General features: G+C 31.8%; 1 protein-coding gene across 1 annotated transcript in view; it reads left to right on the top strand.

The window, feature by feature from the left end:
• The first annotated feature begins 688 nt into the window (after nucleotides 1-688).
• Nucleotides 689-16,668, top strand: part of LOC126778215 (innexin inx1) — a 49,330-nt gene continuing 33,350 nt past the window's right edge. The window contains exon 1 of the mRNA XM_050501695.1: nucleotides 689-923. The gene's annotated coding sequence lies outside the window, so the exon portion shown is untranslated. The remainder of the gene's footprint in view (nucleotides 924-16,668) is intronic.

Here is a 16,668-nt window from a genome sequence, read left to right as displayed (position 1 = left end):
ATACACCTAAATTTACCTCATGAATCACTATGCCCGTTGATGAAAACCAAATGAAAATCAGATTGACGGGCAAATAGATAGTTATCAGACGCGGCGCGGGAACTTTGTTTTATAATATGTAGTGATAATTCGTAAATAAATTATTAAATTTAAAAAAAACTGGTTAAAGGTACATTTTCATTGTACTATTAAATTCCAAAAATTCTATTATTTTTTTCAGGGTTGGAGACGAATATTACCGTAATAGATTTATCTTTGAATAAGTAATTCTAATAACATGTCAACCAATTAATTAGCTTGTTATTGAGAAAAAAAACACTTATACATACATACATATCACTGCAAATTAAATAAAAACAAGGAAGAACTATATTTATATTTATTTGATTCAAAGTATACACTATTTCTTTTACAAAATGCAAATATTTGCAACAGCATAAATAGGTTAAAATGCGTAGAATGAAACGTTTTTAATATGAAATAATAATAATGGTAACATTCACGAGAAGATGGCGCCAGCCCGCCATTGTCATTGGTAAGAGCAGACATTAATATTGTTGTCTTATTCTATCACTTCATTAGAAAATATTGTTATCTCTTTTATACCTAGCAGAAAGATGTACCGGTGCTGCTGGCATAGTGTATCTGTATCTGTGGAAAAACAAAATAAATTGTCGAGTGTACGGATCAGCCGTGTGCTAGATCTAACAATTTGTCTTTCGTTTTCTTTCGTTTTATGTGTTATAATGATAAATATTACGATATTTTACTTCGACAGTAAATTTTATAAGGCCATGTTATATTTTCTTATTTAGAACTGACGAGAAAGTATGAATTTAAATTTCGAAATTCGATAAGTTTCGAACTGGTGGCAAATAAACATTGTCGAAAAGAGCCTAAAGGATATTGAAGACAGTGTATTGGTGAGTAATATAATAATTATTTAAAAAAAAACATGCATTCTTATTCATAATTTAGTGTTTGGATACGAAATTTGTTGAATTCTTAATTTATTAATTATTTTTGTAGTACAATTTTTACTATTGTTTGTTGATTGTATTTGCAGATAATATTTACTCTTTTATAAATTAAACAAACCATGTTTTTTTTTTTACTATCTATGAAAAGAAAAAATATTGCACTATTTCCCATTAAAATTAAATTTATAATATCTAAATAATTAAAAAATATTTTATTCATAAGTAAATAACGTGTATATATACAAATGGCCTTTGCCTGGGTATTTGCCTATGTTTGTATATTTTACATATTAATATTAAAAAATATTTTATAACATGTTTATTTAATATATTTAACTTAAAACACATAACATTAGTACTGTTAGATAATTGTAATGTAACTTTAAAGTAAATCTAACAAAATAAAGTTAATAGACCACTCACAGACAAAATGGATGTTCCGTCGAGAACTTTTGAATTTTGCTGTATTCACGTTATTGTAATCATACTTATCAATTGAGATTAATATTATAAGTCATTAGTCAGATATTTTCATAATAATAAAGTATTTAATGTACATAACCATCATACATACATATAAAGATAGTAAGATGTACAAAGAAATGGTAAAAAAAATTCTCAGAGGTATAGGTGGCTTTAGGTAACTTTCACTTTGAGAAAAACAACTGAGCTCAATAAAAATTGAGTGGCACGTCTAAAACATCCGATTCATTTGTAAACAAAGTCATCAAAAACAGTCATAACAAAAACCTAAAACTAAAATTAACATTTCTTTCTTTCTAAAAAAATATTACATTTCTTGGGAATTTAATATGCTTTATTTTCTGATCGTAAAGAGAGACAGTCATTATGTAAGTTAATAATTATGATTCTGGATTTAATTAATTGGATTTCATAAATATTTGAAGTTAAATAAAGTAGTTAGTTGTGCATCCATCGGGCGATTTGTAACTTTTGTACTTGCATATTAATTTTACATAATAACTTATCATTTTTCGTATTAAATAATTAGTTTAAGTTTTATTAAAACATATTATTAATTACATTTGTTTTATCTACTAAGGAAAGAATAATAATTGCTTCACAAAATAAAATATTAAAGAAACTAGGTATTTGACCTAACAAAATAAGTGTAATAAATACTTACCCAACTAAAAATATTTATATATAATTACAAATACATTAGTATTATCAAAACATTTATTGTGTAAAAATTTCGTTGAATTATTAAATTCTTTAAATAGAATTCCTTTTTAGTCTTTTCTTGCATAAAAAAGTTTTCTTTTGCAATCTCATGATACAATAACTAATTATAAATATACTAAAACCTCTTTTAAGTTGTCTCCGATACAACTAAAGCTTTATTTGAAAAATTAATTTGGCGCACGTGCGTGATACATTCGGTCAGGGACCGCGGCGCATTTTTGTTGGCCACACCGCGGTCAGACCGTATAATTTGGTCCATCCTGCTCCCGCTTTAATAACCTTTAATGGTACATAGACTGGGGCGGTCTCACTTGATTTATGACAACTAGATCGAAGACCAACATAAATGGATCCTTGACATTACATACATTTCAAACTATTACCACATTTCAACAGTTCAGAAATGACTGGAAACATCTCGTTGATTATTCTAATGGCACTTTTCGTAAAGATTATGTTTTAGTTCTGGATTGCTTTGATTTATATGTATTGTTAAAATATGTCGGCTCTTTGCTGGTTATCGTTACCTTAATGATTTTTTTACGGAAGATGAAGACAATTTTGTTTGTAAGTTCATCAAAACTATTTTCACGTACTGGTATAATAATTGATTATATAATCCGGCGCATATTACATTTCTATCGTCTGACGGCGTTACTTATAATTTACGGAATTGTGTTAATCAAAACTATGCCTTGTTCTTCTTTCGAATGTCAAAACAATGATGAAAGATAGAGAGAAATCAATGTTTAACTAACTACTTATTAACTAACCGCCAAATAACTTTTAAACGTAACGTCGTAAGGGTTTTTATAATTTATTTATTTTATATTTTAAGTACGACCCAGTCAATTACTTTATTAGCTACATTTTATCTTAATATAAAGCGTGACTCGCCTTTGCAGGTGTGTACAATCTATACCTGCGTATATAATAAAAAGTAATAAAACCTTTTTAAAAACGACAAAGAGAATTTAGTTAGGCGAACGGACAAATGGGACCAGTTGTTGGTAAGTGGTTACCACCGCGCATAGACAATGGCGTCGTAAGAAATACTAATTATCCTTTACATCGCCAATGCGCCAGTAACCACTGGGGACTAACATGTACCTGCTGCCTGTTACATTTACTAGCTCTCCCTTCCAACTGGAACGCAAAAATACTAAGTTGCTGTTTGACGGTAGAATCTTTAACCAAAATGGGCTTGCATACAGCCCTATCATTGAATAAAGTATATTGTACTGAATCAGCACCAAAAATTGTTCGAGTGGAACTGGTATTCGGTTACAAGATTTGACCCAAACATTTAAGACAGATTGACAGATTTAAGATAATTTCTCGACATATATCACATCATTTTACAGCCGAACGCGAGATAAATTATAAAAACAAATTAAGCGCGTGAAAATTCTGTAATGCTCGTCTGAGTTTGAACCCCCAATCAACGGTTAAGATACACGTGTCCTAACCAAAGGACCTTGGTGGAAACCAGCTCATTTAGTAAACCTTTATGAGGTTACGTCTAGTCTATCGGTTTTAATAGAAACACAATACAGAGCAGTACACCTGCTTGGAGCTCGCTCGCCTTGACCGCGAATGGGACTCGTTTAAACCTTACATTTATGTAAATTATATAGCTCAGTTAAGCTTATCGATCAAGAATGTATTAGATATGAAAATATCTTGAGTTTTCTTTTGTTTTTTTTTTTGCGTTTTCGTACTCGTAATGTTTAAAATTCGAATCATAGTATTGACAATAGTATTTATATGTGGTAGTTATATATCTATTGTCTTTCAAGTTAATACTTAATAATCGATTAAGTAAAACTTTCGGAGTTTCCATTAGTGATAGGTTTTAGCGAATACGAATATTCGATAAGCATTGTGGTTAGCTTTTTCTTACACAATGGTATATCATCATATCAAGATTAATAAATTGTAAATATGAGAAATGTGCCAATATTTATATATGTGAATGTAACGTGATCACGAAATGATAACAAAGAAATTTTTTAATATTATTAATAGTTATGGAAATTAAAAAAAAAACTGCTTAATTGGAAAATAATCATTAAGTTTATTATTTAGCGTTACGAATTAAATTTAAAAGTGCTTGCTTTATGTTTAAATATTCTGATAGTCACAAACAGCTATCGCTGATGTACAGCTGTCATGGTGCATCAACGCACGGTGAACATTAGCTAGTTTATTACAAAAAGTATGAATACATCTTAAATCCTATTTAAAACAATGAAGCTGTTATTAAACAAATTATAAACTAGAATTTCAATTTCGTTATTTAATAAGTATATAATGAAACTGTTTGACCTTAAAGTTGCACAATATTCGTGATTTAATGTTTGTGTGCAGGAATTAAAGAAAAAAAGCAAAAAGCGAGAATCTCAATTCAATTTGAATAACATAAGGTTGCGTCTGCATAAAAGAAAAATTATCAAGTCTGTAATTAAGTAACAACAAAAATATTAAAATTATGTGTAATTGTCAGTGGCTTTTGCTAGTACTGTAAAAAATACAAGGTGGAAGGGATTTGTGCAAGCCCCCTGGGTTGGTACTATCTACTTATTGCATATTGTACTGCCAAGAAGCAATACTTTGCATTGTTCTGTTCCGGTTTGAAGGGTGAGTGAGTCGGTGTACAAACAAGTCACAGGCATAAGGGTCATAAAATCTTACTTCCCAAGGTTGGTGGTGCGTTTGGTTACCATTTCTTATAATGCCAATGTCTATGGGCGGTGATGATCACTTATCATAAGTTGGACAATTTTCACTACCATTATTAAATTAAAAAAAAATGCGTTTGGCAAGTATCTTTCAAATGCTTCTTTAAGTTTAAAATGTAAACAGCGAAAACGAAACGTTAATTTGCGTGTACTTGCTTATCATGAATGGGGTTTGGTATTCTAATTAATATTAACGTATTTATGAAGGCGATGACATAATAAGCTTAAATTGCGATGTTGCAATTGTTATTAAGTAATTTATGCAGGTTTGATTTATTAGTAACAAATTGTCTTCAATTAGTTGAATTACATTGTTGGTAATTTAGGATTCGTGTTCCTTTTTAATCTCATTTGCTTATTGCTTGCGTGCGGCGTGTTTGCCTCTTCGATTCGTCTCTGTAACTTGTCATATTCTCAATTACTTCATTGTTTCTAACTTCATCGGTTACGTAGTCCATTCATCTAACTTTAGGTTACTTACTTTGTAGCCATCAGCATTGGCACATTTATATTTAAAATTTCACTAGTGGAAGAGCTTTGTCCTAGCTCGTCTGGGTAGGTACCACCCACTCATCAGATATTCTACCGCAAAACAGCCGTACTTGATATTGTTGTGTTCCGGTTTGAAGGGTGAGTGAGCCAGTGTAATTACAGGCACAAGGGACATAACATCTTAGTTCCCAAGGTTGGTGGCGCATTGGTGATGTAAGCGATGGTTAACTTTTCTTACAATGCCAATGTCTATGGGCGTTGATGACCACTTACCATCAAAGCCATATTGCTCAGCTCATAAGCCCATATGCTCGTCCATCTTCCTATTCTATAAAAAAATATATTAAAATACTTGGTGAGATTGCAAGTGAGGTGAGTCTAGTAACGTGTATCTTAACCGATTGAATAATCGGGCAAGGGCCGATTTTGTTTAACATCTCGTGTTCCGCGCTAAAGGAGGGAATACGAAATGAATACATAAGAAGAACTTGTGATAGTAGCTTGTAAGACAAAGTAAATTCTTATGGTATGGACATGTTAACTATGAATTTTATTTTACAAGGGAATGTAAAGAATCAGTCTGTAAATGTACCACTACTGGTCAAACGCGTCCTATCTTCTTAAATGTTTTGGAGCTTATTCCACCACACTACTTAAATGCAGGTTGGTGGATTAGAAATGATTTTTAAATATAAAAAAAATCATGAAACAGATTCATACTCACAGCGATGTGATATTTGCAATGAACGAAAAATATTGCTGCCCAGCAAACCGTGATCAATTTGTTGTGCAGCTATGATTTACAAATTATACATAATCCTGAGAACCACTTCTGATTTGCAAGATTATTCTAGCATTAGCAATATATAAAACCGTATTTGAAAATAAATTACATTGAATTGAAATCAAGTCGAATCATGTTGTGATTCATGTACGCTTATAAAGTTGTATAAATGTGGTAGACGATGTATATATTAATACGTATTTTATATTATAGTATATATCATTATATGTACAGGGTTGTAATGTTCACACATTGGTGGTAGGGCGTTGAGCAAACTCCTCTGGGTATGTACCACCCACTCATCAGATATTCTACCGCAAAACAGCCGTACTTGATATTGTTGTGTTCTGGTTTGAGGGGTGAATGAGCCAGTGTAATTACAGGCACAAATGTAATAGTGGTTAATATTTCTTACAATGCCAATGTCTATGGATGGGTGGTGAGTGTTGGTGAACACTTACCATTAGGTGGCTCATATGTCTCTAAGTAACTTCTTAGACAATAGGGATGCTTCTATCGGGACGTAAACGTAATACCCTACAAATAAAAATGAAGATTTTATGAAATGATATAGTTTATTTAAATAAAAGATTTAGTTTATCATTGCTTATATATTTACGAGTCTGTTATTAAACTCGCCGTATTATTTCAACAAGCATGTGTCAATTATAATGGACTATATTTTTGTTTATTTGTAACAAATTATTGTTTATTTACTAATAAGAATATTATTCGTGGTTGTTATGAGGACTATTTTGGATATTTGAATGATGGATTGGTATATACAAAGTTTCACGATTTAATATATAATAATACTAGTATTCGACCGCAACTTCGCCCGCTTATTAGGGGGAGAGGGCGGGTATAAGATAAAAAAAGCATATGTTCTTCATTGTGATTCAAGCTTGTCCAAAATCAAATTTTATCAATATGGATTCAGTGGTTAAGCTTCGAAAGCGTAACAGGGAGACAGAGTTTACAATATTAGTATAGATGACGTATTCGCGATACAAAAGACGCGAGACATGCGACTTGTTGAATCAAATAAAAATATGAAGTTGAAAATACTATATATATACATGTACGCTGCACTGTGGATGTACATATATTTATTTTATAAAATTTAATAAATTAAACTAACGTTATCTTAGTAGTTTAAGAGAAATAATTTATGGATTTTATAAAGATAAATATATGATTCTGAAGGTTTTAAGTGAACACGTGAACAAACATACAAGACTTACTTATTTTTATTATTTTATTGAAATTGGAAAGCCAGATTGACAAACAGACGTGTAGTGGTCACCTACCGATAGGCATTAGGACTGTAAGAAGTATTTACCATCCCATGTTATTTCCCTTACGCCTTTACTTATATTGGCTTACTCACCCTGTATTCAAATTTGACCAAAATAATAATAATTATTAATTTTCCTTTTCTTCTGGCATGTAATGCTGTGTATGTCGGGTTTGCGGTTAACCGAATGATATTCATTGTATTATATTTATTTTTCCAGTAAAAATATCCTCTTTTCGAAGTTGTTTAAATTGTCGCATCTTAACCGACATTCTGCCGTAGCGTATACAAATGGTATTAGTAGAAGGAGATAAAATTTACAATTTTACATGCGATTTCTTCTTTATAATAAATAACTATTCCACTCATTTACTTACATATATTTACTTTAATTTTATTTCCAAAGTTCCGATAATAACTTCGCCGTCATTCAAAACGCTATTTTTCACAAATGAATACGAGAATATATTCAAGATCCATAACCAACTATATCATGTCAATTCAATGGCAAATTCGTATATTTGTCCTACTCCTTCTGATTATGGGAATAGGCTTATAGTTTGTTGAAATACTAGCTGCTCTGCGCGTTTTCGTTCGCGTTAGCATTTCAGATCCGCCGCCATAGGTGGGTCCGTTATGTTATATAGTCTATACGCTTTTTAATATTTTGATCTTTTTGATTCTATCTAAAGCACTTTTTTTTAATCGGCTTTGTGGATCCTTTAATTTCTGTGTTCATACATTACTATATCATAGAAACTATACAGTTTTTCGTACTATAAATAAAACATATCTAACAATTTAGTGTTTTTTTACTAATATTTATGATATTACGCAATGCGTTCGAAAGAAAGCACTGTCGGTTCCTGCGGTTGATTGGTTGATGTCAATTGGTCGTGACACGACAATTGGCCAATTTGGGTCGAATTGGCCACGAGTCGATGATAAATGCAGTCGATACATTGACATTCTTTACAAGACTTTGTAGACGAGAAATAGTACTACTTTTAATTGATAACATAGTGTAGTAGCGTATTTTAACGTAGTCCGCTTAGCCATGATTTAGTCAAGCCATTGATCCCGAGAACCTGAGTTCAAATTCCAGGTCAGGTTAATATAAAAATATATGGTTTTTTCTGTTGAAAAAGCTTCCCGTAACATCCGGGAATATAAGAGATGGGAAGTGTTATTCGGAAAACCGTTGATCATATGCCTGAACTTTTTTCGGTCGTATCGAATAAGCCGTCCGATAGGATTATGAGAGTAAGAATATAGAGAGTGCACCTGTGTTTGCGTAAGTACTTGAGCACTATGATATGCCCTGCGCAGTTCCCTTGAGAACGGTCGCCGTGGCTGAGTTGGTCAGGAGCACATCAACACTAAGAGAAAAGTGAGTTACATCCACATCTTGCTTTTCAATCAACAACATGCTTTCGGCCGCTTGCTCTAAGGCGAATTAGTGAGTACAAATATGGCGAAATGTTTCACATACATGTAGGTTTTCTTTGATGTTATCCTTCACCGCCGCGCATCAAATGAATTTATAATTCATTATTTAAAAAACAAACTAAGTCCATGACGTAATATCGCTCAATAGTTTGGTTGTAAATATTACGAAATCTAAATTAAATTATTTTAATTTAAGCAATTTAATTGCGTAATACTTGGACCACTTCTCAATGTCAAGCTCATTGTTAGAGATAATTAATTCATTGGTACAAAGGTAAAATTAATTTAAGCGTTTTCCGGTAAGTCTAATTGTATTTTTATATTACATGCATATAGATTAGTTCCATTGACCTCGGCTGCGTCATTACATAGACGAGGAAATACCAGCTGTAAACAGGTATTTTTGTTAAAACAGCTGATCATTTGTAAATATTGTCATAACTACTTTACCAATCCTTTTTAATGATGTAGGTTACGTTGAAGTAGTCGAGTTATATGGACCAGTTAGATTTAATGATTCTTTATTGTTTGTAAACTGCAAGGAAATGTCTACTTTTTTAAATAGTACAATGAAGTAGGTTATCGCGTCTGTGCGATCGTTAGCATCGAAACTAAACCTTGGATGTTGATGCGACACATGCTGGTTGCCTCACGTTTTCTTACTATGCCCAGCATGAGATTATATATTAAAAAAACAAATTAAGCAAAACAAAAATATTTTTTAACTTGACGTTAAAATTATAAATAAGGATTATTACTCAATAAAATACAATATAGATAAAAAAGGGGCGAGTAGTCGTTGATTTTCATGCAGGATAAATATTATATTTAATTGTATTTCAATAAACATACCTATATAAATTCGTGCAAAAGATTAATTACTGAGTTTCTTGCCGGTTCTTCTCCGTAGAATCTACATTCCGAACCGGTGGTAGCTTTATATAAAAATCAATAGTGTAACATGATAATTCAAAAGGACTTTATAATATATAAGCCTACTTAAATTAATAATATTTTGATTTTTGATTCAATTTTGTCACATATGTATTTGTGTCACTCTGAGTAACAGGTTTTAAGTACTTAAGAATTAATCATGATGTATAGTATTTATTTCGATTCGACCTACGTTATTGCGTCATCTCATCACATTAACGTCATTATCATAATCGAGTTTAATTAATTGTTTATAAATAGCATTTGATTCCATTGTTATTAAATCAAGGCAGTTTTCACTGTGGCGAAGAAAAAGATTATCCTTGTATGCTAATTTAAGCTATTTATATTTTCTATCCTTTGCATAATATATTTTTTGTATGCTAGTAATGTTTTGCTCTTTTTGTAGATACCTTATATAGCTGTTCATTTACGGTACAGGGTTCAAAACCTGGGTCAAGTCAGATAAAAGTGATTGGATTTTTCTGTCAAAAAGTTTTATTAACAGTCAGGAGTTTGGAAGTTAGTAGTGTCTACAATACCGTGCACGTAGCAAAACGAGCAACATAAAGGCAGTTGTCCTGCACCTCGAACTCTTTCTGGTCATGCCAGATCAAAGCAAATTTGCGCACTCTGTATCGAGAATGAAATGAATGAAAACGGTGAATCATTCAAAGCTCAGAGATATAGTACTATTCATTGTAATGTCTTTGAATGTTTATGTATATATTTCCGCGTTAAATATATTATCTAATTATCCTTAAAGAGCTACCCACATTGACCAATTATTGATTTCCTAAAAATAGAAACGATTTTGAGATCCCAAGCCTACGATGTATTGGTAATATAAGATGCTAAGCACTCATAATACTGTATAAATTAACAATATTTATGACTGAAGATGGCTGTGTAACAAACATGATGGGCCATTTGCCTCATTACTCTAAAAACACCAAATTCAGTTAAAAAATTCTTGTAAATTCTTTTAATATAGTATTTATTTTAAGGTATTCTATAAGCAATATGTGTAAAACACTTTCAAGATAAATAATGGTCGTGATGGGTTCATAGATAACGCTCCACTTAATAGTTACTGAAATAGTTCAACGTCCCTAGTTCTTGTTATTTTACGTTTCTTCAAGTGACTTAACTCTAAAATAAGACTTAATTCTGGTGTTAAGACACTTCGTTTTATTCAAAGTTAATAAGTAAACTGTTACTTTTTCACACAGATAGCAATTAATTGTCAAGCTAGAAAAATATGTTTAAAGACAAAGTACTTACTTATATTAAATCCATGTAAAAGAAACATTTGGAGTGTACAAGATTGATTTGTCATCAACACCAAATGTCATATTATCACCTCAATTTGTTGCAAAATTTGACCTACACCTATGTGAGTATGCGTATTTGTTACTTAAATAGGTTACTTAGATATATTTTTGAATAATCTATTATATTTTCTGTACTTATACGTAAATGTTGCATCCGCAATTCTTGTTTAAATGTAAAATCGAAATTAAATGTCAGATATAATGACATTATTTCAAGATATATTTGCATATATTTATATCGTAAGGAAGTTTACGAGATTGCTATCTTGCGTAAATTTATAACGGTCGCCATAACTAACCTCTTGGTCTTGGTAATCGGGATGGTAATGGAATCGGAAGCTTCGGTATTTCCACATCAACGCCATCAGATGCGTCTCATTTACCATATCTTACCTCAAGCACTCGTATGGAACCCTTTATTAGTACCAGCTCTAAGCCCTATTATTAAAATGGAGCAACCATTTTATAATGTAGACCATCCTAATTTTTGGTATATAAAGACGATATAAATGTATACATCTAATACAATATGACTATATAATAATGAGTGCATTATAAGTGAAGTTTTAATTATTTATAGGCGATTCTATTGTCAAGCTTCTTTGTATTGCAATATTCGAGTGTTGTGTAATGAGCCAGTGTGATAACAAGTGCGACGAAACAACTTATGGTCACGGATCGTTTCGTATTAGCAATATTGCTAATACGAAATTTTAGCTTTAGGTAATCGTATAAGTCTTATGAATTTATATGACTCGATAGTAGGTGTAGATTTTTTATAAAATAGGAATACGAACGAATTTATGGACCACCTGATGGTAAGTGGTCACCAACGCCCATAGACATTGACATTGTAAGAAATGTTAACCATCGCTTACATCACCAATGCGCCACCAATCTTGGAAACTAAGATTTTATGTCCCTTGTGCCTGTAATTACACTGGCTCACTCACACTTCAATTCGGAACACAACAATACCAAGTACTGCTGTTTTGCGGTAGAATATCTGATGAGTGGGTGGTATCTACCCAGACGAGCTTGCACAAAGCTCTACCACCAGTATATTATATTATTACAAAGATGTATGATGTCGTGCGATTATCCCTTATAGTGAAAAGATTTCTAAACATCATTGTTGGTGTCACTGTTTAGAAATTATAATATAGTCGGAATATTGCAATGTATTTCTTTTTTTCTATAATATTTTTATTTTTTATCGCCTTATTGGAACTGGAGTTTTGTTTTTCGTGGCCATTTTATATATTTTTTTATAGTTATCAAATATTTTTCTTGTACTAGTTATGATTCTCTGCGTGTTTGGTGGACTTTTTATGTCCATTATTTTATAATACGGTAGCTATACAATAAATTCAATGGTGTAATATGACGGTTCGTGCGATAATAGCCCTTATAAGCCTACTTGAATGAAGAATTACTTGATTTGTTACAAAATATACGAAACGAGTACTGAGACATAAACCATATCTAAGGATCGCAACACATTTGCACAACATTTTCTAACGGTATTCTATCTATCTATGAAGCCGAGATGGCCTAGTGGTAAGAACGCGTGAATCTTAACCGATGATCGTGGGTTCAAACCCGGGCAAGCACCACTGAATTTTCATGTGCTTAATTTGTGTTTATAATTCATCTCGTGCTTAACGGTGAAGGAAAACATCGTGAGGAAACCTGCATGTGTCTAATTTCATTGAAATTCTGCCACATGTGTATTCTACCAACCCGCATTGGAGCAGCGTGGTGGAATAAGCTCCAAACCTTCTCCTCAAAAGGGAGAGGAGGCCTTAGCCCAGCAGTGGGACATTAACAGGCTGTTACTGTTCTATCTACCTATGTGTAAACATGTTTTATATTATTTTTGAAGGACATTGTACACATCGTAAAGCATGATATTGTTGGCAAAATCAACACCGACTTCATGCACATAATGTAGAATTCATTGTTCCCAACGATGCACCATTGACGCCAGTGCAAGTAAAATCGTGCCTTAATACCTTGTAATAAGGATGTGAAATAGTCAAATCGGCTCCACGGAAATATTATGTACCAGTAATCCAAAACAGTGGGTACACGATCACGAACAATCGGTCATTGAGCAATGTTTGCACAACTGCTGCAAATGATTATGGTAAATTACATCGTTATAGAATTGAAGTAGAATTTAAAATACATTTCTATTGACACACACATTCAATTGGTACAGTAATTTAGGTAAAAGGAAATATATGCATTGGATTTTTTTATTTTGCATCTGTGTCAATAAATAAGTTATAAATTATTTTTTATTACATTTATGATGAGGGTCGCCTGACGATCACTAGCCCATTTATACAAGCACTGCAAGAAGTATTAGCCACTCCTGACACTGCCAATTGGCCCCCAATCATGGGTTCTAAGACAGCCTTGACTATAATTACACTAGCTCACTTAACATTCAAACTTCACATTGATTGAAATAATAGAAAGTCTTCCACGAAGCAATACTACTGAAATAAATTTTGTAAAACTTTTTGTTAAATTATATTTTCTATTATTATCTAAACGCGTCTAAAGTAGAAAGAATTCAAATACTAAAAATGTATTTGTGTGTTATGTAATGTAATCTTGTTATTCCTGGTTTTGTGGTTTTTTTTTTATCAATGTTATTTTCTAGTTTATGATTTAACCGGAGGTGATTAACTGTAGAAATATTTACATTAACATTATGCGATAAAAGAGCATTGAAGGTGGGCTAGTTTCAGTGACGTGCATTGAACTCAATAAGTTCTACGGTAAGAGAAATTCATGTAAATAACTTACAAAGATTTAATATTGTTCTTAAACCGATATTATTAAGTCATAATGAACTAGTATTATTGTCCTATGTGCAGCCTCAGACCACCCCCAAGATTTGGAGTTATCTATGTGCGCAGCGCTTTTTTGTGAGAAGCAACAACAGAGTGGATTCTATGAAAACTTTCTCTAAGAAAAAATACATATGTTTGCCAACTTTTATGATGATTGGTCATATTTAGATGAAGTCTGTTAATTTCAATATACCCATATCCATTTTTATATTTAAGATTGTATACTGTTCAAACTGTATTATCAATAGCTAAATATATATTTACAAAAATATGACAAAAGTATTGTCCATTGTTCTATAATATTATCATAAGTTATTTATACTTATATTGTGAATGCAAGAGTAACTCTGTCTGCCTGTAATTCACGGTTAAACTTCTATCGTTTTTTGATGCGTATGAAGTTTGAACCCCAAAGAAGGGAAGTACTTTTTTATACCAGATAGCACTGCACCCGTTAAGGAAAACTAGTCTTTAATATTAAGATTCTAGGTAAAGATTATACTGAAAGTAGAGTTCTAAGTGAAAGTATGTTTATAATCTCTTTAATTAGCACCTGTTTGCAGTGCTGTTTAGCAAATAAAAAACGTACCTACTTAGATAGATAAACATTTCCTTATATAGTAAATATCTATTGATGCTAAAATACCTCTTAAAATGCCAACATACTTACACATAGCAAGTGTTAATTGAGTGATAACTTAAAAATGGCCCACTACTGCAACACAGAAAGTATTTACAAACTAACAAATATAACAATAATAAAATATCTAACATGCATGTCAATTACAAATGTATATGACACTTCCAGATCCATAAATTAAAAGTAACAAAAATTATACACAAATTTAGAAAAATGTATATTAGTCATTCGGTATCATTGTTATATAGCAATCAGTAAAAAACTCGTTCGTATAATATAGCAGAGCTTTTAATAAATCGCATATAATGAAATGAAATATCATTGGCCCTATTAATATATATCTTTATAGACGATTTAAGAATAAACTGAATCTATTAACATTCGATACACTGTCTGGTATATAGACCATTGATTAAAGTTTGTCTATCTTTAACCCTCTGCTATTCGTATAGGATATATATGTTTAAAGTAAATTTTTGGAAAATTGAAACTGAACGATCAGCGAATTTGTTACGCATTTGTATTTGTCTTGTACTTTGTATTTATCGTTTTACATCACATTCAATAAAAGAAAGCCGTTTACCGAGAATTGGACCAGAACCGTTATAGTAATGTATAAAAACTAAAGTTGTTAAAGAAAGTAAATTTTCCTTCTGATCAAAGATTACAGATCTGAAATTAAACGACAAATCGTCGAGAACTATTATGTCGGGTGATTCCATATTGTAAACATTGACTGCCTCGTTGGTCTAGGGGCTTGATGTAAGGCCGCATACCCTGAGGTCCTGGTTACAATTCCCAGGTCGGGCCAATAAAAAGAAAGTTAGAAAGTTATTGGGTTTTTCTATCAGAAAATTCTCAGTAGTAGCCTGGAGTCTGAAAGTGGGAAGTGTGTATAATCCTGTGCCTTGGAAAGCACGTAAAGCCGTTGGTCCTGCGTCTGGACTCTTTCCGGTCGTGTCGGTTTGCCGTCCCATCGGATTATGAGAGCTAGGGAATAGCAAGTGCAGTGAGCTAGGGAAGTGTACCTGAGTTTGCACACTCTTTGGGCACTATAATATATCCTGCGCAGTTCGCTAATCTCTCTTGAGATTGGCTGCCGTGCCCGAAATCGATCTAGTGGACTTTATTGTAAACATTAACAAACAACATTATATTTAATGTATTTAATATTACCATTAATATTTAATGTCTTGTAAAACATGTGGTGTGGTCGAATTTAAATTAGCAAACTGTCGCGTTCAAATATGATATCTCGTTTTAAGTAATATGTAGCAAATTGCACTGTGTTCATAGAAACAAGCACAAAAGTCTAAATTATCTTTAACATGGGAAGCAAGGTTTCCGTTGCTAAAACCTAATAAAACCTGTCAAAGTCTAATATCCTGTCTATTATATGCTAGCAGGAATATAAAAGCTAATAACTTATATTCATTAATTTAATTGAATGTGAAGTCAAATTAGGCGAACGAAATTCAAAGATTATATTAATTATATATTTTGTTACTTCCTGTTAATTCATTTTAAATATCGCGACGTTTCCGTCGGACCTGATATATCATATCGTATTTTAATATTGACGCTGTAGGTGACTTGACGTATAAATTGGCAAGGTAAAAATATAAAGTGCAATCGTTGATATTTATTTAGCATGTGTAAAAGAATAATTGTGTTTATTATTTATGTAACATACCCGTGTAATTTTAAATATATTTTATGAGAAAGTAATTACCGAGTTTTTTTGTCGGTTCTTCTCCGTAGAAACTACATTCCGAGCTGTTGGTAACTATAAATTTAATTTAATCTTGTTAAATGAAAATTCACAACCGCTCGGTAGAGCCAACTTGGATGAAGTAAATTTTGATAGTATACATATTGTATATATATTGTCATATTTTTGTAAATATATATTTTTGATAGTATAAGATTTATAACATAATTTTAG

Source organism: Nymphalis io, chromosome 2 (genome assembly GCF_905147045.1).
Source record: "Nymphalis io chromosome 2, ilAglIoxx1.1, whole genome shotgun sequence".
Taxonomy (NCBI): Eukaryota; Metazoa; Arthropoda; class Insecta; order Lepidoptera; family Nymphalidae; genus Nymphalis; species Nymphalis io.
The sequence above is the reverse complement of the archived record's forward strand: the minus strand, read 5'-3'. Positions and strand labels throughout refer to the sequence as shown.